This window comes from Coenobita brevimanus, chromosome 5, assembly GCF_032717465.1.
Source record: "Coenobita brevimanus isolate Jiangsu-jjx chromosome 5, ASM3271746v2, whole genome shotgun sequence".
Classification (NCBI taxonomy): domain Eukaryota; kingdom Metazoa; phylum Arthropoda; class Malacostraca; order Decapoda; family Coenobitidae; genus Coenobita; species Coenobita brevimanus.
The window spans coordinates 30,915,870-30,943,611 of record NC_136958.1 but is presented as its reverse complement, the minus strand read 5'-3'; positions in this window follow the sequence as shown (position 1 = coordinate 30,943,611).

The window sequence follows — 27,742 nt, the reverse complement described above, 5'->3', positions numbered from 1 at the left end:
CATGTCTGGCACTTTTAACAAAAATATCTGGAGGCAGTGAAGAGATAAGTATGTCCATCAGTTGTGGGGCTCGCTGACTGTAATGATACAATATCCCTCTACCTCACTCAGGACTGCTCTTTGAACGTGAACCAACCTAAGACGTGCATCTACGAGCATAACTGTCGTACATTCTCTCTCTCTCTCTCTCTCTCTCTCTAGATTTTATTAAATTTTCGTCAGTCTTCTAATCACCCTTTTAAACCCTCTTGCGAACCCCTGGGGGTTCGAGAACCCCAGGTTAACAACCCTGTAACAATAGGTCAATGTAACACCACCACACCTCAGTAATAACAGGCGTTAATATCACTGAATAACACCACTACATAACATCTTAATACCAATACTACATCACAATAATATTACCGTAAAACCATCACAGCACTATCACATAACAAGCCCCACATAACCCATATCAGTAAAGCACCATCACACTACACTAATACGGTACCATTGTTAACAACAATATTACACCATAACACACGCATAACACCAGGATAACAGTAGCCACAGTATTCGGGCCACGCTTGGGGGAATAAAGTTTTTGACAATAAAATTTCTTTCGTCGTGTGATAGGTCTCGCGAGCGAGAACACCAAATTTAGTCACAGTTTGGACCCCCGACATATGTACCCGATCGAAAGACTTATCGCATCAGCATGTGATGTGGTGTGTGGAAGGAAGAGAAGACGGAGGGGGGTGCAAGGAACAGCGTGGTGGACTGAAGAGGTGAAACGGGCTGTGGCACAAAAGAAGAAAGCATACAATGAATGGATGAGAAATAGGGGCGTGGAAGAAGTTGAGAGGCGGAAGAGAGAGTTATATGTAGAAAGAAAGAGAGAGGTGAAAAGATTAGTAAGTGAGAGTAAGAAGAGAGTGGATGAGGAATTTGGAAGGAATTTGAGTGTAAAGTGGAGGGACTGTAAGAAAATGTTCTGGAAAGAGGTGAAAAGAGTAAGACAGGGTGGAAGTGAAGTTAGCAGGGGAGTGAAAGATAGAAATGGTAGATTACTAGTGGAGAAGGGAGAAAAAGTGAGCAGATGGAGAGAACACTTTAAGGAATTGTTGAACGTGGAGGATGGAAGTAATGCGAGTATAAGTGGCTGGGGAATGGCTGGGAGAAGGAGGGAGGTGAGAAGACAGAAAGAAATCAGTAGGATAGAAGTTGTGGAAGCAATGAAGAAAGTTAAATCAGGGAAAGCCCCAGGAATTGATGGAGTGTGTGGTGAAATGCTGAAGCATGGGGGAGAGATAGTAGTAGAATGGATGTGGAAGATGTGCAGATTGGCCTGAGAGGAAGGCAGAGTCCCGGAGGATTGGAAGTCAGGTATAATTATTCCCTTGTACAAAGGAAAAGGGGAAAAAGAAGTGTGTAGTAATCATAGGGGCATTTGTCTTCTTAGTATAATAGGAAAAGTGTATGGTAGGATACTTATTGACAGAGTTAGAGAAAGAACAGAACAATTAGTTGGAGAAGAACAGGGAGGCTTTAGGAAGGGAAGAGGTTGTGTAGATCAGATATTCATTCTCAGATCTTTACTGGAAAAGTTTCTAGAGAAGGGAAAGAAGTTGTATGCGGCTTTCATGGATTTGGAGAAAGCATATGACAGGGTGGATAGACTAGGATTGTGGAAAGTGTTAAGAATATATGGAGTAGATGGGAAATTGTTGAATGCTGTGAAGAGTATGTACGATGGTGCGAAGGCTGCATTGCGTGTGGATGGTGAACTAAGTGAATTTTTCTCTTTGAAAGTTGGGTTGAAGCAGGGATGTGTCATGTCTCCATGGTTGTTCAATCTGTACATGGATGGGGTAATAAAAGAGGTACAAGGTAGGGTAGTGGATGTTGGAGTGGCCCTGGTGAGAGAGGATAGTGTTTGGAAACTCCCTGTACTGTTGTTTGCAGATGATACTGTGTTGTTGAGTGAAGACGAAGGGGAGCTGCAAGGCTTGGTGGATGAGTTTGAGAGAGTGTGTAAGAAACGGAATTTAAAGGTGAATGTAGGGAAGAGTAAAGTGATGGTCTTTGAGAGAGGTGAAGTCAGTGAATGTACAGCGAGGTTGGATGGTGAGGAATTGGAAAATGTGAGTACGTTTAAGTACTTGGGTAGTGTGATGAGTAAGGATGGAGGTTTGGAGGGTGAAGTGCTTGAAAGGGTACAGCAGGGAAGAAAGGTTGCTGGTTCTTTGAAAGCAGTGATAAGAAACAGGGAAGTGAGCGTGGAAGTGAAAAAGTTACTACATGACAGTATTGTGATACCAACTCTAACGTACGGAAGTGAAGCTTGGACGTTGTTGGAAGGACACAAGTCAAGAGTGAGAGCCGTGGAAATGAGTTATTTAAGAGGAGCCTGTGGAGTCACATGGAGAGACAGGCTGACGAATGAGGATATAAAGGAGCGTTGTGGTGTTGATGTGGATGTGATAGGAAGCATTATGAGGAACACACTGAGGTGGTTTGGCCATGTGGAGAGGATGGAGGGTGAAAGACTGACGAAGAGAGTGTATGTGAGTGAGGTGGAGGGGGAAATAGGGAGGGGGAGGCCGAGGATGAGATGGAGAGATGGAGTGGAGAAGTATATGAGAGAGGGGGGTGTGAGTTGGGAGCAGGGGAGTGAAATGGCGGGGGACAGGGCGACTTGGAGGCGATTTGTTTGTGGCCACCCCAAACGGGATTGAGGCGTCTGGCAATAGATAGATAGATGAAATGGGGACAGGGGTCGGGAGGAAATGTCTGTAATACAGTAGCGAACTTTTTTAGATATCTCAGCCAATTCGAAGTTACAAGAAAGATAGACACCAACTTGGAAATCATATAAAAATCCTCAATTATTTTCGCTTCATAGACAACCCGTAATTCCCAATAGCTTTTCCGTACGTCGAGGAAACAATTTTTTATAGGGCAGATTAGCGTAACAGACGACTGTGCAAGAAGTAACGGTCTAAGGCTGCATGAGTAGCGCAGCAGTATTTTCCGGCGATTGCTGAGAGCAACCAGGTTTTGCCTTTTCAAAACAAATAATACCATCGGTTTGGCTTTTTTTTTTTTTTTTTTTTTTTTTGACTGAATCCGAGTCAAACTACTACAATATTCTGACCGACGAAAGAAACTGAATTTCTTATTTCTGATTCGAATCAGAGTGCACCGAGAGTTTAGCGAAATAAATTTTTGTGAGTGAGCAAAAAGCAGAGTCATTATTAACCTGCTAGGTCCCAAGCCCTAGACCTAAATTTAATCCAAGAGGAGTATTGGTTTTAGGAAGTGTGAGGGAATATTTTTGGTGTAATCTTACAAGATTATTTAAATATTTTCAGTTCAGGAAATCAGAGGAAAATGATGAGCCACATGAGACAATAGTCAGCACTGCCTGACTTGCTCATTCGCTCGCTCGAACACGTTCCACACTTTCAGTGTGGACGCCTATTACGTTTCAATTTGCATCACAGGCTCCGTCGGGGGATGCAGTCTGTTTGTTGTTGGTCGGTTTGATGTGTGAAAGAGGATTAAGAGTGGTATTTGCTTGGTGGAAGTGGGAATCAGTCAGTGGAGAGGGAGCAGGGGCAGTTGGTCGACTTAATGAGGATTGGTCATGGATGATTGGCTTAATGTGAGGAGGATAGTCGGTGTGCGAGAAGCTGGAGTATGTTGGTAGTTGATGGATTTAGTGTATGAAATGAATGTATGTCGGCAAGGTGATAGATTGGTCGGTGGTTCGTTTTATGTGGAAAGGAGTAAATATTGTCAGTTTGTCAGTCGGTAGGGAAGAAATCGGTCCGTGTGTCTGTCAGTAAAGAAGAAAATAATTTTGTCAGTCAGTGGGATAGAAGTCGGTTGTTTTTTTCAGTTTGAGTGGAAGAAAATTGATAAGTTTTTATAGGAGGGAAGAAAGTGGTCCGGTTTCGGATTGGAGAGGAAAAAAATCGGTCGATTTGTCAGTCGACTGGGAAGCAAAAAGGGGTCTGTATGTTGGTCTAAGAAGAAAGTCGGCAAGTTGGTGGGGGTATAATAAGTCCGTGTGTCTGCTTAACAAGGCCCCGACTGAAGATGATTCTGGAGTTAGGATGCTGGACGTTGAGAGAGAGAGAGAGAGAGAGAGAGAGAGAGAGAGAGAGAGAGATTCACATATTACTACACCTGGCCTGAGATTGATAAACACACGGTCACTTATCTGTTATTATTATTATTATTATTATTGTGACCCGAGGTTGATGTGAAACATGAACGCGGTGGACTGCAGTCTTAAACTACTCTCCTCCTGCAGTCCACCATCCTCATCTCGGTTGCTAGGGATGCAGATGAAGGACCTTTTCATAACCAGGCAGTTGAACCGCCATATAGATGCCACCACGTGAAGACATCTCTCCTGCACAGTGGTTCTTTACTTTTTCTGGTCGTGTCCCTTTTAGTAGTTGTTCCACATTGCTCTGCACCCTTCCTACCATTATCTAACTATAAACTTCATTTCCAGTTACTCGTATTCTTGTTATTTTGTGCTTGTTGATCCTGGCTTAGCATTATGTCAACAGAGTGTAATGCAGACTGAATGCGTCCTCTAGCCGTTCACCATCTCCCCTTTAGAGGAACAGACAGGTAGGCGACGGACGTTTCCATAACTGGGCACATGGTGCTGTCAGGTTTGTTGCCACCACTTGAAGGTTCTTTCTTACATCCTTATTTGAATAACGAGTACTAAGAAACCTGTTTTTTCAGTTGTACATTACATAACTAAAACGAAAGAAAAGCATTTGCGAGCCGAATGCAGATCGTCCGACAGAATATGCTATTGGCCAAGTCCAAGATTTTGGCCTGATCTTGATACCCTGAAGGTTTCATGTTGATAGCTTAAGTCGTTCATGAGTTATAATGGTGCTAATAGCGGGCTATAAAATCAACTTGACATTAGGCAGCCATTTTGGTGACCTTGACCTTGACCACGAGCGCCCATTCCGAGCTCGGTAAAGATTTTGGTCATATCTTGATACCCTGAAGGTTTCATGTTGATAGCTCAAGCCGTTCATGAGATGTAATGGGAACAGTTACACACACACACACACACACACACACAGGCGAACAATAACATTAGCGCTTCGCCTTCTAAAGGCGAGCGATAACAAGTTCATGTAATAAACTCAATAGTACACAGCTCATTAAGTACGAATTGTGACACATTATTTGCCGGTAGTTTTGAATGTAAGGCCCCATGACAGAAAAAAAAAAAAAAAAAAAAACAGTGCATATCCCCATGTCATGCACTTTTTTTTTTTTTTTTTTTTTTTTTTTGTGAGCAACAGACGTTGAAAAAACGTTCTCACAGGATTGCTTGCATCTGAACATTGCTGGATCCTAGGAACAACCCCCTTAACAGAACACTGACACAAGAGATCATATATAGCCTACTATTACATAATATAAATACCGTCACATGGGCAAATCATAAACACAACCACATGGTAATATTTGCCACCTCATGATCATTAAATATAACCTCATACAAGACAGCATGTTACAAAACACAAAGAAGCTCCACTGGAACTTAACGAAGAACCTGTAGTTATTATTTTTCATTTACAGTTAATCATGCCTTAGTCGAAGAAACAAATACTGGATGGTAGCGATACGAAACTGTCACCTGTGGAAGCAGTGAACGAGCAACCAGCACCTGGAGATTTTAAATTTTTCAATAAATAATGAAAATGGTAATGCAGCTTTGTATATTGATTACAGACGGGAAAATTGTATAACTTTGAAGACTGAGGTGTAGTACATCCTTCGCGATAAAACACCTTGGTACTTTTTAGTTTTACTCGAGATGAGCAGATTATAGAAAGGGAAAGCAGGATAGTGTCCAGGCAACTTACAAAAGGAGAAGGAAGCCAGTTTATTATACGAGTGCAAAGAAAAATATGCTTTGAAGGAAGAAGCAGAAACAGTATCAAGACTGAATAGGAATCAAACGTTTACACACACACACACACACACACACACACACACACACACACACACACACACGCACGCACACACAAACACACACGCACTTCAGGCCAACTACATTTCCTCTGTGACCTCCATCCCCCTCCCCCCGGAAATTGCTCACATCACCCTAGGGGGCTCACCTCCCCAGCCTGAGAACACTGCCCCAGCATTTGTTACGATTATGATGTGTTTTTGTCGATGTGTGGCCTCAGATAACGGACTACTTAGTGTATGTTCAGAGTAAATCATATTAGCAGTATAAAAAGTGGGCATTACTCAACAGGCAGGTATTTCTTCTCCAGATCATCCCCTGCAGTTATACCAACCTTTACTGCAGGTGGGCAATAATGGTACACGCGATGGTGGTCCACATGAAACCTTCCGTATCACGCTGGGAGTTTCATCTGGCTGCACCCAGGATCAGCTTTCACTCAAATATTATGAGGACTGGACACTGCAGGTAAGAAACATAATACAGCTAAATCACGTTTTTCTTTAGCATTCGTATTTTTTTTTAGCATTGTTATATTTGTTTTCATTGCTACAGTTTTTTGTTTCTCATATTTAGCCGGAATCAACTCTTATTCACATATTACGATATCTGGCTATTGCACAGAGGCGTTTTGTTGCAGGTCTTTTTTATACTTTCACTCTGACTTTTTACCAAATTTTTGCTTCCTTCAGATTTTCATATTTTGCTTACGTTAAGTTTTGCAGGGTGAATAGAATATAAACATACTGTATATACACCCTCATTTAACTCCCTCAATACAAAATACATCTCCTAAATAGGAAAAAATCGTGTCGAAGTGATAATAATAAACTATATAATACAGAAATACATTACCGATAGATAGATAGATAAAAAATATATAAATATATAAATTGATACATAGATAGACAGATAGGTAGATAGATAGATAGATAGATAGATAGAGAAATAGATGGACAAACAGACACTCGTAGATCCCGCATCCTTTTACATTTCATGTTTTCATGATCTATATTACGGTATCAGTTGGAACATTTTCACATTATAGAATGAAATCGCCTATTCAATATTCATATTTCGAAATCTAACAGTGAAATTCCAGCTGCGCTGTAAAAGAAATAACTAAATAAATATTCAAACCCGAACTCATGTAAGTTAATACTTGTTTTCCACGTAGTTAAATTACGGCCTATTGCAACAGATATTTGTTGTAATTCCAAACGCAAAACAGATACCAACTCCAAAATCAGAATAGTTTTAATCACTGCGATTAGAGTCTGTGATGCTTCCATCTTTCTATCTATCTATTGCCAGACGCCTAAATCCCACAAGGGGTGGCCACAAACAAATCGCCTACATGTCACCCTGTCCCCCGCCATTCCATTGCTCCGCTCTCAGCTCACACTCCCCTCCCTCATATACCTTTTCACTCCATCCCTCCATTTCTTCCTCGGCCTCCCCCTCCCTGTCCCCCTCCTCCACCTTACTCACATATATTCTCCTCGTCAGTCTCTCGCTCCCCATCCTCTCCACATGGTCATACCACCTCAGTGTGTTTCTCCAAACGTTCCCTATCACATCCACATCCACACCACAAAGCTCCTTCGCTTCCTCATTTGTCAGTCTGTCTCTCCATGTGACTCCACATGCTCCTCTCAAGTAACTCATTTCCACTGCTCTCACTCTTGACTTCTGTCCCTCCAACAAGGTCCAAGTTTCACTTCCATACGTTAGAGGTGGTATCACAATACTGTCATGTAGTAGCTTTTTCACATCCATGCTCAATTCCCTGTTTCTTATCACTGCTTTCAAGGAACCCACAACCTTTCGTCTCTGTTGGTCCTTTCAAGCACTTCACCCTCTAAACTTTCATCCTTACTCATCACACGACCCAAGTACTTAAATGCACTCACATTTTTCATTTCCTCTTCATCTAACCTCACTGTACATTCACTGACTTCACTTCACTCAAAGACCATAACTTTACCCTACATTCACCTTTATATTCCGTTTCTTACAAAATCTCGCAAACTCATTAACCAAGCCTTGAAGCTCCCCTTCGTCTTCACTTAACAACACAGTATCATCTGCAAACAACAGTACTGGGAGATTTCTAAACACTACCCTTTCCCACTAGGGCCGCTCCAACATCCACCGCCCTACCTCGCATCTCTTTTATAACCCTATCCATATACAGATTGAACAACCATGGAGACATGACACATCCTTGTTTCAATCCAATCTTCAAATACAAAATACTAAGTTGACTATCCACATGCACTGCAGCCTTAGCTTCCTCATACTGAACTTTTTCAACGCTTCAGTAACAGAGAGTAGGCCAGCATGTTCCCCAATACAAGTATCTCTACATGTCAACACCAGTCTACATGCACAGTTCACACTACATTTCATTTTCAGAATTAACAAGAAAAATGGCACACATTAGCCATGCCCTGGAGTCCCCAGGGGTAGGGACCATAACTGCCCCCACCATCCGCCCCTCTCCTGGTGACGACTGAACGAGCTCCCTGGAACCAGTCTGACTCACTTCTTCATTTCTGCAACATTCGCAGCCTTTCCTCTAACTTTCTCTTTGTTGAACACCACCTGTCCTCCTCTAAACCTCACCTTCTCGTCTTAACTGGGACTCAGCTGTTTGAGGCAACTGACAGCAAACTCTTTTCTGTATCCTAGTACTTTATACTCATTTCAAAGCCAAAGGTGGTTGTTGTGTATATGCATGCAACTACTTACCTTGCTCTCGTGTTCCTAAACTAGATTCTTCTGAATTCTCTACTCTCTGGCTTTGGCTCTCCTGTCATTCTATGGCTAAATATATCTGCGGTGTTTACTTATCCCCTAATTCTACTATCAAAAATTCTTCAACTATCTTACTTCTATGATGGAACACATTCTATCCATTTTCCCTTTCTCTGAAATCTCCATTCTAGGAGATCTCAATGTTCACCACCACCTTTGGCTCTCCTCTCCTTTCACTGATCAACCTGGTGAACAAACCTACATCTTTTCTATCCTTAATGACCTAAAGTGTCTTGTACAGCAACCTACCCGTATCCCTGACCGCCTTGGAGAGAGCTCCAACACACTTGCCCTCTTCCTTAGAACTAATCCTTCTGCTTACACTGTTAACCTTTCCTCTCCATTGGGCTCCTCCGATCACAACCTTATTACCTTAACCTGTCTTATCGCTCTGGTGCGGCCTGTGGACCCTCCAAAGAAACGTTGACTGTGGCACTTTGGAGCTGTGGATTGAGAGGCCCTTAGGCTGTACTTTTTTTTTTATTTTTCCTGGAATGTTTATTGTTTCCATGGCCGGGAGCCATCTGAGTGTGCCATGCACATTACGAGGGTTATTCTCCCAGGCATAGAAGCATACTTTCCTTTCTCATATCCTTTGACTAATGTAAGAAAGCCTTGGTAAAATCATGCTTGTTCTAATGCTGTCAGCAACAAGAAGAGGGCCTACAAAACATACCAGATCCAACCCACCTCTGAATCACATCATTTTATGCTTCTGCCTAGAATCGTGATAAGTCTGTTCTTCACTCTGCTAAAAATATTTTCATCCATACTAAATGCTTTCAACTCTCCAAATCAAATTCTTCCCTCTCCTTCTGGCACTTTGCCAGAAACCTTTCTAACAACTTTACCTCATCATCCTTCCCTTCTCTTTTCTACTGTGATGTCTCTGTAGCTATTTCTTTTACTGGTAAAGCAGATCTTTTCACTCAGACTTTCTCCTCCAATTCCACAGACGATTCCAGTGCTGTTCCTCCATCACTTTCCCCTTCTGACTTCCTCATGGCTGACATTAAAATTTCTTCATCTGCTATATTTTCTGCCATCACTGGCCTTAGTACTAACAAGGCATGGAGCCCCTCCTATTGTCCTCAAGAACTGTGCTTCTGTGCTTACACCCTGCCCAGGTAAACTCTTTTGCCTCTGTCTTTCAACTTGTATCTTTCCTTCTTGCTGGAAGTTTTCTCTCATTCAGCCTGTCCCAAAGAAGGGTGACCATTCCCAACCCTCTACTATTGTCCAGTTGCTTTAACATCCTGTGTCTCAAAAGTTTTTGTGTCTATTCTTAACAAAAATTTTAAAGCATCTTTCCTGTCACAACCTTCTTTCTGATCGTCAATAGTGGAGGGACGCTCCACTGGCGATCTTCTCACCTACCTTTCAGACTCCTGGTCATCCTCCTTTCGGGACTTTGGCAAAAGCTTTGCCATTGCACGTGACATGTCAAAGGTTTTTGATGGAGTCTGGCATAAATCTTTGATCCACCACGTCCCGGCAGATTTTTCACCAATGATCCCCCCTCCCCCTCAATCCTGGCAGATTTTCAAAAAAAAAATTTTGGCTAAAATTTCCACTTATGAGAAACATCGAAAATTCAGAAAGTGCTCACCTGAGCTTATCCCGCCCCGTCCCATCGATGTATGGGTACGTTGCAACATTTTGCATTTGCCAGTCCCGGCGACATACTGGTACGTCGTGCAATTGTAAGGTCCCTAATTTGCACAATTTCAATTTTCGCGCGTGATTTTTTGTACGTATACACAGGACACCTTCCTCTATTCCTCTTCAAGATGCCAAGCAGGGACAATGCCTTACACTACATAACCTCCCCCCCTCCCCTCCTCACGCCATTGTCTCGGCAATTCACCTGTTACCAGTGACCTGGCCAATAAAGACATTCAGGGCCAGAGTGATTCCTCAATCGATGACAATGTGGAGGACAAAGTTTACATAGCATTAGAGGAAGAAACAGTCAGAAATAATGATCAGGTAATGTGGCAAAAGAAGGTCAGGAATGGTGATGAGTTAGTGAGTGAAACAATGCTTATAATGCCTGTATTACTGTTTGAAAACCAATATACTCTTGTACTACATATCAATTCGTACCAAGTAAATAAATAAATACTGTTTATGAGTGGTGTAAAATAGTTACCCTCCCATAGAACTCGTTTTCTTTGGTGCCAGCCTGTTAGAAAACCCAGTCAGGTAAGGAGGTACTCGTACCTGGATCGAGTATTTTAAACCTCAGGTGAGCGATTTCTCTATGAATTTTCAATGTTTCTCACCAAAAGCGGAGGTTTTAGCTAAAAAAAAAAAAAATCGAAAATACCTCGGGATTGGGGGGTGTCAGAGGTGCGAAATAGCTCTGGACGTGACGGGTTAAAAGTGCCCTATACAGGTGACCCTCCCCTCAACTAGTACCATTTTCTCTGGAGCCACGCTCCAGAGAAGACGTTTTCTATGGAAGGGGTAAGTATTCCAAATCACTCAGAATAGGTAGATATTTATTTATTTGGTACGAATTTATATGTAGTACAAGAATATATTGGTTTTCACACAATAGTATAGGCAATATAAGCGTTGTTTCACTCACCAAACACATCAACATACCTCACCTTCCTTGGCGATGTTACCTCCTAGTCATTTCTGCTCGTTTCTTCCTCTAATGCCATGTAATATATGTCCTCCACATCAGGAATCACTTTCGCCTTAAACTTCAACCAAGGAGGAGAAACCGTTGCATGACCTGTCTTTACAAGCCAGGTCACTGGTATCATGTGAGTTGCTGAGAAAATGGTGTGCGAGGGGGGTCACACGAGTCCAGGCAGTGTTGCCGCATGGCAGTGGGTAGAGGAAAGTCTACCACGTAAGCCTACCAAAAATCACCCACAAAACTTTAACCCCTCCGCGGCCGCTGGCATCGAATGGCGTTTAGCCGATCAATGGCCGCAGGCGTTGTTTAAGCGCGTCCTATAAAAAGCTGCAAAAATTTTTAGGAAGTGATCGAACGTTCTGAATGTCTTCAGACTGACCTACACTACACTCCCGTACACCTCATCAAGCAGTTCAAAGTCTGCTGCTGTGATGAGTGGATTTTCGATTTTTTCGCTCCTAGCCATTCCTAAACAAGCACAACTACACCCATTATCTAGACCCAGGCAGAACACATCATCTTTGTCCTCTCCTGCAAAACAGACACAACCACCTGCTTATGATTATGAAGTAATACAGGTTCATACAAAAAAGACATGATAATAAGTGAAAAATACAATTTTGTCTTGGTATCTTTACCTATTTGCTCAGGTTTGTTGTAATGGTTTGGAACATTTGATGCAGTGCAACTTGAAGAAAACCGTGAAAACCTTCAGGAAGTGAACGAAAATCTGGAACATGAGACTGACCTTGACTTCACCCTCTCACATATCATCTGTCAGTTCACCACCTGCTGTCGTGACGAGTGGATGTACAATTTTTTCTCTCATGGCCATACCTAAAAACACATAGTTACACCCATTATCTTGACTCAGACAGAAAATACAATCTTTTTCCTCCCTTGCAAAACACATACAACCACCCTGTTTACGAGACAGCAATATATATTGCGAAAATAACAAGATAAAATGATAAAAATGAATGTAAAATGATAGAGAAAAATGAACATGTTATTACGGAAAAAATACGTTTTCCCCCGTCTGTAAACGTATTTATTTCTGCTTTGTATCTGTATTCGTAAAAATTAGACTTCTGAAATTACATTACGATTCTAGTTTTAGCCATACTTGTGGTGTGGGAGCTCAAAGTTGCGACTCAACCTCCACATTGCTACTCGGAGCTGACCCTCCACTTTATTCTCCTGTGGCAGAGTCTAACCTTGGAGTACGTGCAGTTTTCTCATTTAGGACCGAAAATTCACCTCTTTCACTCCCTTTTCCAAGCATGGGCACAACAATAACTTAAAAAATAACTCGAAACTACCATAAACGTATTTTATATCAAAAAGGTGAAAAAGTATTAATAACAATTTTTTTTCCAGCCATTCCTAACAGATTATGTACTGAAATCATTTGATATCATCATATCTCGTATATGCACAAGATTACAGCACCATTTGTATTGTTTTGGGAGGTAAAAAACAAAAAAACAACACCTGCCCAGTTGCGTTGCGGAATGCCCATGGGCGGAGGATATCGCTTGCCGAAATTTCTGCAACTTCCACACTCCATTGCAAGCAATAAAATGTGTCTAGGAAGCTGGGATTTGCACTGTTAGGTGCATCTGAACTTTCTCTTCAATATGCCAAGAAAAAAAATCAATGGTCAAAACTTCAAAAAATGGCCCCAGCATGGGCCTGGCGTGCACGGAAAATTCCGGGTGTTCGGCCACGGAGGGCTTAAAAATGTGCAAATGACGGACCTCAAAGTTGCAAAACGTGTTAACACGTCGTTGGGACTGAGGTTGACAAAATGTTGCAGCATGTGGGGGAGAGATAGTAAAAGAATGGATGTGGCAGATGTGCAGATTGGCTTGGGAGGAAGGTAGAGTCCTGGAGGATAGGAAGTCAGGTATAATCAGTCCCTTGTACAAAAGAAAAGGGGAAAAAGAAGTGTGTTGTAATCATAGGGGCATTTGTCTTTTTAGTGTAATAGGAAAAGTGTATGGTAGGCTACTTATTGACAGAGTTAGGGAAAGAACAGAGGAATTAGTTGGAGAAGAACAGGGAGGTTTTAGGAAGGGAACAAGTTGTGTAGATCAGATATTCATTCTTAGATCTTTAGTGGAAAAGTTTTTAGAGAAGGGAAAGAAGTTGTATGCGGCTTTCATGGATTTGGAGAAAGCATATGACAGGGTGGATAGACAAGGATGGTGGAAAGTATTAAAAATATATGGAGTGGATGGAAAGTTGTTGAATGCTCTGAAGAGTATGTACGATTGTGCTAAGGCTGCAGTGCGTGTGGATGGTGAACTGAGTGAATTTTTCTCTGAAGGTTGAGTTGAAACAGGGATATGTCATGTCTCCATGGCTCTTAATCCATAAAAGAGGTACAAGGTAGGGCAGTTAATGTTGGACTGGTCCTGGTGAAAGAGGGTAGTGTTTGGAAACTCCCTGTACTGTTGTTTGCAGATGATACGGTGTTGTTGAGTGAAGACGAAGGGGAGCTGCAAGGCTTGGTGGATGAGTTTAGGAGTGTGTTTGAGAAACGGAATCTAAAGGTGAATATAGGGAAGAGTAAAGTGATGGTCTTTGAGAGAGATGAAGTCAGTGAATGTACAGTGACGTTGAATGGTGAGGAATTGGAAAATGTGAGTATGTTTAAGTACTTGGGTAGTGTGATGAGTAAGGATGGAAGTTTGGAGGGTGAAGTGCTTGAAAGGGAACAACAAGGAAGAAAGGTTTTCGTTCCTTGAATGCAGTAATATAAAACAGGGAAGTGAGCATGGAAGTGAAAAAGTTACTACATGGCAATTTTGTGATACCAACTCTAACGTATGGAAGTGAAGCTTTAACCCGCGCCGTCCCGAGGACGTACTTCCACGTCCTCACGTTTTGTCACAGCTAATCCCGAGGACGTACTTCAACGTCCTGCAATTGCAAGGTTCATAATTTCCACAATTTTCAATTTTCGCGAGTCATTTTTGGTACGTATACACGGGACACCTGCCTCAACAAGATGCCAGGCAGAGACAATGCCTTACCCAGCATGACCTCCTCCCCCCCCTGCATGCCCTTTTCTCAGCAATTCACCTGTTATCAGTGACCTGGCCAGTATAGCCATGTCATGCCACGGTACTAAATTCAGGGCCAGAGTGATTCCCCAATCAATGACAATGTGGAGGACAAACTTTACATAGCATTAGAGGAAGAAACAGTTAGAAATGATGATCAGGTAATGTGGCAAAAAAAGGTCAGGTATTAGTGAGTGAAACAATGCTTATAATGCCTATATTACTGCTTGAAAACCAATATACTTTTGTACTACATATAAATTCGTAACAGTAAATAAATAAATACCGTTTATGAGTGGTGTGAAATAGTTATCCTCCCATAGAACTCGTTTTCTTTGGTGCCAGCCTGATAGAAAACCCAGTAAAGTAAGGAGGCTCTCCTACCTGTAATGAGTATTTTAAACCTCAGGTGAGCGATTTCTCTATGAATTTTCGATGTTTCTCACCAAAAGCGAAAGTTTTAGCAAAAAAAAAAAAGGTCGAAAATTGCCCGGGATTGGGGGGTACCAGTGGTCGAAAAGTGGCCGGGACGGGGCGGGTTAACGTTGCTGGAAAGACACAAGTCAAGAGTAAGAGCAGTGGAAATGAGTTATTTAAGAGGAGCCTGTGGAGTCACATGGAGAGACAGGCTGACAAATGAGGATATAATGGAGCGTTGTGGTATGGATGTGGATGTGATAGGAAGCGTTAGGAGGAACACACTGAGGTGGTTTGGCCATGTGGAGAGAATGGAGGGTGAGAGACTGATGAGGAGAGTGTATGTGAATGAGGTGGAGGGGGGAGAGGGAGGGGGGAGGCCGAGGATGAGATGGAGGGATGGAGTGGAGAGGTATATGAGGGAGGGAGTGTGAGCTGGGAGCATGGCAGTGAAATGGCAGGGGACAGGGCGACGTGGAGGCGATTTGTTTGTGGCCACCCCGTACCGGATTGAGGCGTCTGGCAATAGATAGATAGATAGATAGTGTATCTACGTTGACGGGACATGGTGCGTTAATTTCCAAACTGCCCTCTTACGGTTTCTATCCTTCTATCTGTGCTTTCATCTATAGCTTCCTTTCTGGTCGTTCTATAGCCGTTGTTGTAGACGGCCATCGTTCTTCTCCTTGATTTGTCAACAGTGGTGTTCCTCAGGGCTCTGTCCTACCACGAACTCTCTTCCTTTTATTCATCAGTGACCTTCTGAGTTGTACATCTAACCTTATCCACTCGTATGCTGATGATTCCACCCTTCACCTTTCCATTCGGTTCCTGCAACGTCCATCTCAGCAGTTACATCAACAACCAAGGGATGAGGCCTTGGGACACCTAATGTCTGACTTGGCTCGTATCTCTGACTGAGGTAAAAATAATCTTGTTTTTTTTTAATGCATCAAAGACTCAGTTTTAACACCTATCAGCCCAACAAAATCTTCCACAGGAGTACCCACTTATGTTTAATAATATCCAGCTCAGTCCTGCATCATCCTTGAACATGCTTGGGGTTTCATTCACTCGGGACTTATCTTGGAAAGATCATGCTGCATCTCTTGTAAAATCTGCTTCCAAGAGATTAGGTGTGCTAAGCCGACTCCATACCTTCTTTACCCCTGCACAGTTGTTGATTTTATACACAAGTTTTATTCGCCCCTGTGCAGAGTACAGCTGTCATCTGCGGGGAGGCTCCTCACATACAGCTCCTCTCAATATGGTGAAGACAAAGGCCTTTCGTCTCATTAACTCACCTCCTCTTCCTGGCTCCCTTCAACCTCTGTCTCTTTGCCGCATTGTTACATCTTTATCTCTTTTCTGTCGCTACTTCAATGGCCACTGCTTCTCTGAACTGTCTGCTTGAATCCCTCCACCTCTACGATGGGCGCGTAACACCCATCTAGGAACAAACTCTCATTCCTTTTCCGTCCAACTCTCTAATGCCAGAGTTAACTGTTACTCCCAGTCCTTCAGTTGTGCAACAAGTCAAATCTGGAACCATCTCCCTCTGTCTGTATTTCCTACTTCCCATGATCTCCAATCTTTCAAACGCTGTGTGTCCAGGCATCTCGAAATGAACAGATCATGAATTTGGCTCTCTTTTGTATTTTTTTTTTTATTGGCAGGAACTGCTTGCGGGCTCCTAGCCTTTGGTTCCTTCTTCTTCGCATAAAAAACATAATACATACTCTTCACGGCCTTCAGCAACTACCCATATACTCCATATCTTCTTAATACTTTCCACAATCTTTGTCTATCCACCCTGTCATATGCTTTCTGCAAATCCATAAAGGCCCCATACAACTTCTTTCCCTTCACTAAAGATCTAAGAATGAATATCTGATCTACACAACCTCTTCCCTTCCTAAAACCTCTCTGTTCTTCTAGAACTAATTCCTCTATTTTTTTTCTAACTCTGTCAATAAGTATCCTACTGTATACTTTTCGTCTTACACTAAGAAGACAAATGCCCCTATGATTACCACACACTTCTTTTCCTCCTTTTTCTTTGTACAGGAGAATAATTATACCTGACTTCCAATCCTCCGGGACTCTGCCTTCCTCCCAGGTCATCTGCACATCTTCCACATCCATTCTACTACCATCTCTCCCCTATGCTTCAGCATTTCACCACACACTTCATCAATTCCTGGGGCTTTCCTCATTTTAACTTTCTTTATTGTTTCCACAACTTCCATCCTACTGATTTCTTCCTGTCTTCTCACATCCCTCCTTTTCCCAGCCATTCCCCAGCCACTTATACTTGCATTACTCTTATTCTCTATGTTCAACAATTCCTTTAAGTGTTCCCTCCATCTGCTCACTTTTTCTCCCTTCTCCACTAGTAATCTACCATTTTTATCTTTCACTTCCCAACTAACTTCTTTGGCACTCTTAACTCACTTTGCCTCTTTCCGAACATTTTTTCACATTTCCTCCACTTTACACTCAAGTTCCTTTCAAATTCCTCATCCACTCTCTTCTTTCTCTCTTACTAATTTTTTCACCTCTCTCTTCCTCTCTATATATAACTCTCTCTTCCATCTCTCAACTTCTTCCGCACCCCTGTTTCTCGTCCACTCACTATATGCTTTCTTCTTTTGTGCCACAGCCTCTCTCACCTCTTCATTCAACCATGTTGTTCCCTGCACCCTCTTTCGTCTTCTCTTCACCCCACACACTACCTCACACGTTGCACAGATTTATTTTGTGATTATCTTGCACACACCTTCCACGTCCCCCATCTGCTCCAATCCAAATCTACCCAATCGCTCTTCCACTTCCCTCTTATATTCTGCCTTTTTTCCGTCCTCTTGTTACTCTTCCACCCTCGGTGTATGAACTACTTCCTCGTGTTCTTCTCTTCTTCTGTTTCTCCATTTCATTTGGACTTTGATTCTGACCACCACTTGGTGGTGGTCAGAGTCCATTCCCCCATCCTCTACATGCTCTTGCATCCATTACACACCTTCTCATCCTTTCATCCACACATACAGAATCAATCATTGCCTTCCGTTCATTCGGTTCACCACCCACCCTACTCATAACTCACCACGTATACCTATGGATCATTTGTGCCTGAAGAGGGTATTAGCTATCACCAATCCCCTCCCGGCACAAATGTCCACTAAAGCACTGCCATTCTCATCCATCTCTGCAGGCACACCCCACTCACCAACTACTCCATCTTCCTTCACATTCCCTACTTTTCCATTCATGTATCCAGTCAAAAACACTCTCTCATTTCTTTCAAAATTTTCCATGCACGCTTCCACATTTGTCCAAAACTCTTCTCTTACTCTGCTTCACGATCTTGCGGTAGCGCGTACACGCACACAATCGCCCACATTTGTAGTGCAACTTTCAGTCTTACCCACACAATCCTTGAGCCAACCGATCCATACTCTCTTATATTCTCCTTCCATCTGTTACTCACAACAATACATACTCCTTCTCTTGCCCTCTCATTCTCTACTTCCTCGCACATACCCGATCCATACTCTCATTCTCTCACACTCTCACCTCTTATTGAGTTTCAGTTAATTCACATACAACCACTTTCGCACCCTCAATTACTTGCACAATCTCTCTTTCTTTCACCTTATCATTTGCACCCCTTACATTCCATGTAGCTATGCCCATTACGTCCTTTGTTCGGTCCTTACTCGTTACCTTTAGGTCAGTCCTGGTCCGAGGCTTCTTGTTCGTATTTTTAGTTGTTTTCTGGGAAGGGGCACTAACTCTCCACGAACGCACTTGTTGTCACGTAGGGAACACGTGTTGGTTGATTTTAAGGTTACCATCCAGCACTGTAAATGCTTTCGTGGTTCATTAAGAGAAAACATGGACACTGCATATCTTATCCTGTGATACGCATGGCGATATGGAAGAATTCGTCAATAATAGTTACTGTCATAAAAGAAGTTAGTATCCCAATGCACATTGTAGGTCACATGATAGCATTGTTGGCATATGTAAAAGTGTGATTTCCCAGAAAACATTCAGTGAGCTGAAGTTGTAGTAGCAGCGGCAGCAGCAGCAGCAGCAGCAGCAGCAGTAGTAGTAATAGTAGTAGTAGTAGTAGTAGTAGTAGTAGTAGCAGTAGTAGTGGTGGTGGTGGTAGTAGTAGCAGCAGTAGTAGTAGTTAACGGATGGGCGATCATTCTGCAACATATTCTAGAATATCAAAGCGATACCTTCCCTCGTTACCTTATTTTGTTTCTCATATAACATTTGAGGAGGGCTGACCCCCCCTCCGGGAGGGGGGTCAAGCTCTCCAAATATCGCATAACGGATGAAAGTTCAATGTACATCATGCACCAATATATCAAAACCATTTCTACCTTCATTTCACCGTTTCTGCGAATTTTTAATTTCGTGGAGAGGACTGACCCCCTTGAAATTCATGACTGGAAAAGTATATAGTCCTATAATGAATACCCTGGGAAAAACCACACTAACTTACCTGGAAAGTTTCATTCAAATCCATCAAACTGTCTAGGAGGAGTAAGGCGCACACACACACACACACACACACACACACACACACACACACAAGCTGAATTTCTCGCAACCATACAGGACGAGTTGGCAAAAATGATACCTGCCTCTTTCGCAGAGTTTATTATATGCCATATACTGAGATGATATTATGTTCAAACCTAGAAAATTAATTTTTATCTGTTTCGTCTTTACGTAAAATATTAAATAACGATATGAATTATGGTTATATATATATATATATATATATATATATATATATATATATATATATATATATATATATACTGTATATCCCTCGTGTGGGATTTCCAATAAGAAAAGAAGCCAGAACAGCCTCCATACAGAACAACATGGTGTGAAAATAAAATATAAAGTAGGTTTCCATAAAAATAAAAAAAAGCCCCCCCCCCCCTCCCGTTGTACTGGTGAAGTGAAGTGACATCGTTTCGTAGATAATAAAAATAATACGTATACACGCAGCTGATAAAAACAAAAACAAAGAGAAAATTAAATGTATATTACACCCCCCCCCCCAAAAGAAAAGCCGATGTGAGAAACAAAATGAACCCAAAGGTACGAACACACAAATAAATGCCCGTTCAAGGAAGCATAAAAGTAATTACGTGCTTACCACAAGTAACAGCCAGACAATATTAATGACAAGAAAAAAAAGTAAGCGCACGCGTGCGTGCGTGTGTGTGTGTGTGTGTGTGTGTGTGTGTGTGTGTGTGTGTGTGTGTGTAACAGTGTCTGTTCTTACACTAACCTCCATGTAAATCTCTCGTTTGCTGTAAGTAGCTCAAATAACAGATAGATTTAATTAGACATTAGTAAGGTAACTGCACAAATTTCCGCACATAATTTAATACATAGGCCTACTGTAGAGTTTCCATGTGTTACTTGTGATAGCAATGGTTGCTGCTAGTGTTAGAGACTCCTGTGTTGTTAGTCGTTCATAAAGCTATTTAATGATTACATGGATGTCGCTTAAACTTAATCTGCATCCCTTTGTTTCTTTTACATGTCAACATGTAAGACAAATTGTTGAAATGCACAGTTTCAAAAATAATCAATCGCTGAGGAAGATGTGCTAGGGAGCCTCCTATGCCACCCAGAATACAGCCTTGATATGCATCCTGCTGATCCGTAGAGTCCGCTGCAGCTCTTACAGTCGGTTTGATATCGATATAATTTGCATCAGTATCGTACAAGAAGTTTTTGCTGTAACATGCATAGCAGTTCGCTTTGAAAGAGGTGTTAGGAAGCCTCCAATCCCACATAGAGTATGGCCGTATATCTGCCCATGTCCACTACCAATGCCTTCTGGACCTCTAGCGATGGACTAAAGAGTAAAGGGAGGGGAGAGGAATATAAAGGTGATGGTGGAATATGTTAAGATAGTCTTTGACGCTGCCTCAAGAATTTATCTGCCAGTACACCGCTTTGCATACCATAGTACTGCAGCTTTCTCTCTCTCTCTCTCTCTCTCTCTCTCTCTCTCTCCTGGTTTAAAGACATTTAATCTCTTGAATCAAATAACCTATTGCGTCGGTTTATTGTAACCACTTTTAGCCAACTTGGTTCAGCTTGGTGGAGATCTTTTGTAGTTAATATATATAAAGTAATACATAACCTCTACACTTTGAAGATCTTTCCTGGTGTGAATAAAGAGACCTGGGTAGCAACGATTAAACAAAAAAAAGTGTTACCGGACCTACTCTCGTCGGATTAAATTCGTTCTGAGTTATCTGGAAAAGAATACTAGAAAGAATTCTGCCACTACTATGGGTAAAACAGGAAAGGATAAAGCTTAGGGAAAGAGGATGGGCGAGGGAGAGGAAGCTAGCTCAAGGGACACCATTCGATCTGGACTCGATGTGAGGCTGAGAAATTTCCGTCATGGAATTTGCTCTGTTCTGGCACGTGAGAGCGAATAGACGGGTTCTGTATGCCTGCCTTAAAAGAGGAGGTATGCAGGCGGAGTTCTGAAGAGCTCTCCAGATATATGAAATAGTCCGATTTTCAGGGATTAGTAAGGCTGAAAGGTATGAGTTTCTATGAGTAGTTTCTCTCCATCTGAGGGACGTGAACCACTCTCAGATGTTAAATACTATGTAATGGTTGCAAACATTGAACGAGCTTAGCTATGAGGCTGGACTGAGTCTTCTCTGCAGCTTTTCAAAATGAAACTCCAATCTGAGTACATCTGGCCATCGACAGAACTGAAAGACGTTTCGAATTCTTATCAAGGTAGAGTAAATGCAAATAATTATCTGAATGTGGAACTAGTTTAGGAGATATAGGGATTTTTTCCCACTTCTTCTGGAACAATCTAGGACAAGTTTTAAATTCAGTTACGATATACTTGCCAGATCTTACTCCACTTAGCTCATAGTTTTCATTCTACTGAGCTCTTCAAACAAATGAGCCCACAGTTTCTTCGAACTGTTACGAAAATTTAGCTTTATTAAAAAACTACACAGGGCAACAACCCGTTACAATAAACTCAGTACTTTACAAATGCTATAATTTTTTCATTTCCCAGCAGTGGAAACAGTGCTCAGCTAAACTCAAAACTTCCGGAACCTAAACTCAAAGGGTAGCCTACTCAACTGGGTTACAGCTTTTCTGTAATCGAAATCGTGTCTTTTGAAATTTTTGTCTCAGGGCCAAGCTCGGGTGTGAGAGGAGCAGAGGGAGACGAGGCATTGACTGTCAGGACTAACACACGGTTGGGGGAGTTGAGGGGAAGGAAAGGGGAGAAAAGGAAGGGAGGGTGAGAGGGGAATGGCAGGTGGGTGAGGTAAGTACAGTAGAGGGTAAACGGAGGGAAGAAGGGTGGGAGTGAGGAGTATGTGCGACGAGCGAAGGAGAGGGTTGGGAGGGTTGCAGCAATGAGGAGGTGTGGGAAGGGAAGAAGGAAAAGGAAGGAGAGTGAGGAGGAATGAGGGATGGGTGAGGTTAGGAGTTATACTGTAGGATGGGGAGGAGAGTGAGGATGAGTTGAAGGAGTGATGAGAGGGGCTGGGGACGAGGTAGAGTTTGAGAAATAGAAAGTGAGAGATGGTGAGAGAGGGAAGCATGGATGTGGAAAACAGAGGAAAGGATGGAGGGTTACAGGTGAGGCAGGGTGGTAAAAGGTAGGTCAGGAAAAAAAAACAAGGTCGAGGGGGGGAGGTTGAAGAGAAAAATAGGTTGGTGAAAGGTTCGGCAAGAAAAAACAGGGAAGGAAACACACACACACACACACACACACACACACACACACACACACACACACACACACACACACACACAAACACTCACACGCACACACATTATCCTCCGATAACACACTTCTCTCGACTGTCCAGCTCATCAGCCTAGTTGCAAAGTAGAAGGTGCGTTTTACCTGTCTTCAGTAGTCAGAGGAAAGTTTGTGTGTGTGTGTGTGTGTGTGTGTGTGTGTGTGTGTGTGTTTACCTAGCTGTGTTTTAAAGGATTGAGACTAATCTCGTTTTGTTCCGTCTTCTTTAATTTGTAATTCCTGACGATGAATATATATATATATATATATATATATATATATATATATATATATATATATATATATATATATATATATATATATACTCTACTTGAATACCACTTTTTTCTATCTTTCCTTTTCTCTTCACTCCCATTTCATTTTTTGTTTCATTTTCTTTTCTTTCTTTCCTCATTTCCTATCCTTTTTCCTCCTCTCTTTCTCATTCCCTTCTCTCCGTTTGTTTCTTATCTCGCCTCTTTTTCTTTCCATTTTTTTTCCTAATCTACACCGCCATCTCCATTCTTCCCTTCAGTTATCTTCCCTCATTTCTATATTTCTCTTCACTTCTCTCCTTTTCTCATATATATATATATATATATATATATATATATATATATATATATATATATATATATTTATATATATATATGGAATTCCTTCCTTTCCCCATTTTCTCTTTCTCAGTATGTCTTTCTCCCTTGTCAGGGTGTGTGTGTGTGTGTGTGTGTGTGTGTGTGTGTGTGTGTGTGTGTGTGTGTGTGTGTGTTTCACTCTGTATGTCTGTTTGTTTGTCTCTCTCTCTCTCTATCTGTCTATTTCTCGATTAATCAATTTCCCTTTATCCTTTTCTAGCTTACTGCCTCCTCCTCCTCCTCCTCATTCGTTACCTCTATCCCTCTATCCCCAACACATCCCTCCTTGTTTCCTCTATTTTGCCCCCGTCTCTTACCCCTATGTCATCCCTTGAAAACCTCATTCTTTCACCACACTTCACTCTCGTCACTCACTTCATTTCTTTTCCTTCCCATCCCTCCCCAGCATCCTTGCCTCTACCCCTTCTTTTTCCCTCTCCCTCTCTTTCCTTCTTTATCCCTCTTCCCTCCTCTCCCATTCCCCCTCTCTGTCCTATTCCTCATTCTCTTCCTCCCTTTTTCGCCTTTATCTTCAACCCCTCCCACCCAGATCCTCCTCAATAGTAAGGGATTTTTTGGTGTGAGTCTGGGGAACGTGATGGGATTTAACCGAATGCGTCTCCAATTGTCCGATATGAGAGGTGTCTGGACAAACGATTGATAAGAAGACTCTCTCTCTCCGCGCGCGCCTTTGTGTGTGTGTGTGTGTGTGTGTGTGTGTGTGTGATAACCTTTAACATACTGGGGGTTAGCCTATTATTTGCTGGACTGAACCTTCAGACGGCAGTCATAATAAATATTTAGAGAGAGAGAGAGAGAGAGAGAGAGAGAGAGACATATATCGTAATGTATATATAAAATGCGCTGGAACTATTTTAGATCCGTGAAAGCCCGTGGAGGAGGTTAGGTTAACGCAATGGAGTGCCTTCATTCATGAAAGTAATTTCACGGGTCTCATTAATGTGCTTGGAAACTTTATTACGTTCTAATAAAACGCATTCGGAATACGTATAGCATGTGAGCATTAAAATACTCCGCATACGGTTATGGCAAAGAATGTTGAAGAGAATGAATAATTTTCTTTTATAAAATAATGCTCTTCTAGTGGTGTAGTGGCTGGTACAGTTGCGGAAAGGAGTTTCTACACCCCCGATACTACCTCCCTACCCTACCCCCTGACCAAATGTGGCACCGTGGCAGTAGTAGTGTAAGTTTCCAGGAATGAATGGGCCTCGTCCTGTTACGTGGGACGGGAGTGGTGACTGGGTTTTGCTATTATTGATGCCGTTAATAGTTTGCAGTATGGCCTTAAAAACAATTATGTGACTCCATGAATCATTACCATAATCAATAAATGCAAAGTGAATGCTAATACAAAAGGCTTAAAGTAATATAACTGTATGCTGCGCAGACAGTAGCCATCATACATCAGCCAACCTTATCACACCAACGTAGAGTCTGGTGAATTCGAGCTGCTTCTTTGTGCAAGCGATTTGAAACGTCCATGGACGACACGTATGAAGATTGATTATAAGGGTAATGCAAAATATATGCCAAATTACTGGTTGCAGTCCATCTTCATCAATACAGATCAGACAATCATTATCCGGGTGACCCATAGGTGAGACCCGTGGTAGTGTAAGGAAATTTTGACAATATGATCAAATTATGATATGCGTTTAAACCGATATGACACGCCTAGCAAATGCAAAGGAGACACATACACATCATGACAAGGAGTAAAGTAAGCCCTTTTGCAACATTATTTCCAGTATAATGGACATCATTTTCTTAGGGTTAGACACATATACTTACCCGCCATCGAACATTGACATACCTGATATATTGCGTCTACTCGTCCTGTATACAGCCTGTATTTGTCATCATCATCATCATCATCATCATTAACCATTTAGAGTCCACTACTGAACAAAGGCCTCCCTTTTCCTTTGCATGAATTCCTTATTAGGGCCAGTCTGTGCCAGGTTTTGCCTACAATCTTCTCTATTAACTCCATCTCTTATATGGTCGTTTTCTACTACGCTGCCCATCTCGTGGAATCCAGTCAGTCAATCTTTTACTCAACCGGGTTTCCTATACTGCTACGTGATCTGTGCATATATATATATATATATATATATATATATATATATAATTCAATTATACTTATCATTATATATCCAAGTGCATCCTCCGAATGAAACAAAAACATAGGTATGCCATGATTACTATTTTCACCTCCTCTTGTCTTGCGAAACATACTTACGTGAATCTTAATTCACGACTGAAATTATGATTATTTATAGGCTACTAATACAGTTTTGTCTTAATAAGTATATGCAGTGCAGTCCCAGGCAACATATTTATCGTCCACCAGTTGGCAAGCGGGAACGTTACCACTGCACCAGTGAGCGGTGTGTGTGTGTGTGTGTGTGTGTGTGTGTGTGTGTGAGGTGGTGTGGGTGTGAGTGATGTGGTATGAAGTGGTGGTGGTGTGGGGAGAGGTGGTTATTCGGGGGATGGGATGTGAGGTGGTTGGGTGTGGCGGATGGGGTGATCAGGTGGTGTGGGTGTGAGGTGCTGGTAGAGTGTGTGGGGGGGATGGCGTATGAAGTGATGGTGATGTGGATGTGAGATGGTTGTGGTGTGTGTTTGTGTGTTTCACGTGGTGTGGGTGTGAGGTGCTGGTAGTGTGTGTGTGGGGGGGATGGGGTATGAAGTGGTGGATGTGAGGTTGTATGAGTGTGGCGGATGGTGTGATCAGGAGGTGTGGGTGTGGTGAATGGGGTGTCGGACGTGGGGGAATGAATGTCATGTGGTGCAGTGGGCATCAGCAATGTAAATATTATTACTTTTGATAACAGGGCCGAGGATGAAATGAAGGGAAGGGGTGGAGAGGTATATGAGAGAGGGGGGTGAGTTGGGAGCAGGGCAGTGAAATGGAGGGGGACAGGGCGACGTGGAGGCGATTTGTTTGTGGCTACCCCGAACGGGATTGAGGTGTCTGGCGATAGATAGATAACAGAGTTATATTGTGGTAACACTGACCAGTTAGGATAGTTGTTTATTACCTATTGTATAGTGTATTTAGAAAAGTGTGCAGGAAAAAAAATAGTTTGCCATGTGGCAATAAATCCTTGCTACTTCCGCTGAAAACAGTATATAATTATAATTAACACATTAACCCATTATAATTTTATTAGATAATTGTCTAATAAAATTATAATGGGTTAATGTGTTACATTGTTTTGACCTCCTAAGCATATTATGCTACATGTAATCAGTCATATATACATGAAACATGATATGGATAGATATGTGATATTTATACATACGGGTGTGCTAATGCTGACGTTATGAACATTTGACTAATGCTTTCCGTATATATTATCTGCTTACGAGTTTAAAGCGGTGGTGGGTTAAACAACTGTTTCGAGTGAAGAATGAGGTAGCAGCGGAGTTGTTTCCTAGGTTTGGAGGGGGGGGGAATGATTGACCAATGGCAACCCACGTTAAGTTTATCGATAAATATGTTGCCTGGGACTGCACTGCATATACTTATTAAGACAAAACTGTATTAGTAGCCTATAAATAATCATAATTTCAGTCGTGAATTAAGATTCACGTAAGTAATTTTCGCAAGACAAGAGGAGGTCTATCTATCTATATACCTAGGCTGCTTCCCCCAAGGAAAGGGAGGTAGCCGAGACAGGACGACACACTCCCCATTTACTCATCCATTCAAACACGTTCATTCGCATCTTAGCCCCAAAGGGGAGAACGGACAGATCCTCGCCGCACCACACCGCACAACGGTCAACTGCGCAATGCAATCAGTGACATCCGCAGCAGGGCCCGACAGCAGAGCTGGTTTACCCCTGCCACATCATAATAGACTCATCCCCTTACCCGTACCTGACCTGAAATAGCTGATCAGACCAAATGCGGGAGACAAGAGGAGGTGAAAATACTAATCATGGCATACCTATGATTTTGTTTCATTCGGGGGATGCACTTGGATATATAATGATAAGTATAACTGAATTATATATATATATATATATATATATATATATATATATATATATATATATACGGTATATATGTATGCACAGATCGCGTTGCAGTATAGGAAACCCGGTTGAGTAAAAGATTGACTGACTGGATTCCACGAGATGGGCAGCGTAGTAGAAAACGACCATATAAGAGATGGAGTTAATAGAGAAGATTGTAGGCAAAACCTGGCACAGACTGGCCCTAATAAGGAATTCATGCAAAGGAAAAGGGAGGCCTTTGTTCAGT